The sequence below is a fragment of the Myxine glutinosa genome, chromosome 6 (genome assembly GCF_964187855.1).
Source record: "Myxine glutinosa chromosome 6, kmMyxGlut1.1, whole genome shotgun sequence".
NCBI lineage: Eukaryota > Metazoa > Chordata > Myxini > Myxiniformes > Myxinidae > Myxine > Myxine glutinosa.
In genome coordinates, this window is record NC_136266.1 from 37,109,873 (window position 1) to 37,111,828 (window position 1,956).

Consider the following 1,956-nt stretch of genomic DNA (forward strand, 5'->3'; position numbering starts at 1 on the left):
TGATTAATTTGTGATTGGAGTTATGATGTTTGGAATGGAAAAAGAGATATCGAGTTCAAGTGAATGACGACATGCCGTGATGGTTTCTAGATTCTAAACGTGAACTTCGTGGATCGCCATATGCAGATTCGCCTTGGAACCACGATCGATGTTTCTATACTTGAACGTACCCGTTTGATTGCGAACGGGTACGTTTTTCATGGAAGTCCTTCACGAACTTGCTGTCCATGTCTGACGTGCGACTGAAGGTGCTACAGGAATGTGGAATTTATTGGTTTCATACTTTAGCATTCGCCGTATCTGCATTGCCTGTTTGCTTCTGGCCTCCCACCCGTGCGTAGCATGGGTATCTCACTAGTTATACAAATATAAGCCTGGTGTTGCCTTAATGGTTAGGGTGCTGGGTTGGGATTCTTCGGGTTCTGAGTTCAAATCTCGGTCGGTCGTTAAATTAACATCAGGGGGTTTGACCTACCCTGTACCATCCTTCCGAGGTTGGCAAAATGAGTACCGGCTTCCTGGGATTAATGTGCCATTTGAGTGCCCTGAATAGGAGCAATGCCCTGACCAGGATTGTGTCCAACAGTGACGAAACAGCTTCGGCAGTCCAATGTATCTGTAGATGCAGGAGTGGACATCATATATATATATTTATATATATATAATCTTTATTTATTTTTCATTAAAAAACGTACATATGTACATGCCTTTATTTGACAAATTCAAGGCAGCCTTTTTAAAAATTAAAATGGAGGTAGCCCTGCCTGGTGTCTGAGTGAATGGGAGTTCTGTGTTGGTGGTGCCTTGAATTTTAGTTTCCCTGTCTTGTGTTAATTTATTTTCTGGTTTCATTTTAGTTTCTGGTTTCACCGGAGGGCACCTGTCTGTCCAGCTATCTGTCCGTCCATCCTCCTACCTGTGGGTTTTCAGACGTATTTTCGTTCCCATACCCTCTGGCATATTCCACTGAAACTTTGTGTGTGGCTTTATTATGATAAGCTACAGAAGAAATTCGAGTTTAAGGGCGTTTCATCAATTTTTCATAGAGCTATGCCCTTTTTGGACTTCGAAAATATCACTTCGGTAGGGGACATGTATTGCAAAGCAATTGTCGCTCTTGTTCATTCTGTCTGTCATCCTGATGGTCCGTTCCATCCATTTATGTTGTCCTTTCCCCAATAGTTTTTAGCTCACCTGGAACGAAGTTCAGGGGACCTTATGCGATGCCGCGTTGTCCGTCAGCACTTGAAACTTCTTCTCCGAAACCGCTGATGGGATTGCGACCAAATTTGGCACAAATTATATTTGGTGTGTTGTGACTAAAGTTCGTTCACTGCATTAAAAAAAAGTCGGGGTCTAAGGGGGTTTACCGGGGTCAAAGTGGGTCCAGGTTTGATCCCTAAAATAGGTATTTGCTGTTTTTCTCATAACCTACATACACAATTTTGATGAAACTTCACCACAACCTTCATCATCCGTGATTTACCAATGTTTGTTCAAGGCATTGGGAAAATTGGGGTCTGAGGAGGTACACAGGGTGGGAGGGGAAATTTGGGGGGGGGGGGGGGGTTGCCCCCCAAAATAGGTATTTTTTTGTTTGTTTCTTTAAAGTCTTATGATTATGTTCGTATGATTCTACATGGTACCCTGTCTTCTAGCAACCAATGAAATTGGTTTAAAATACCTTTAGTCGGTGCAGTATACTGTTTATTCTACCAGGTGAGCACCAGGGGTATTGCACCTATGTTTTTATATGTCATCGGACCACGTGTCTGCCTCACCTCAAGTCTTACCGTTCTCATTAAAACGTTTTGGCTTGTTGGGCTTTCCCTGTAGGTGTTTCAATTGATAAAGGTGATTATTATACTGTATGGTCACGTGATAAACCTCTCACCCTCCGCATGAGCTAATTAGTGCATGAAATGGCTAGCCGTTCACCTGCATTTGTCCCACCTC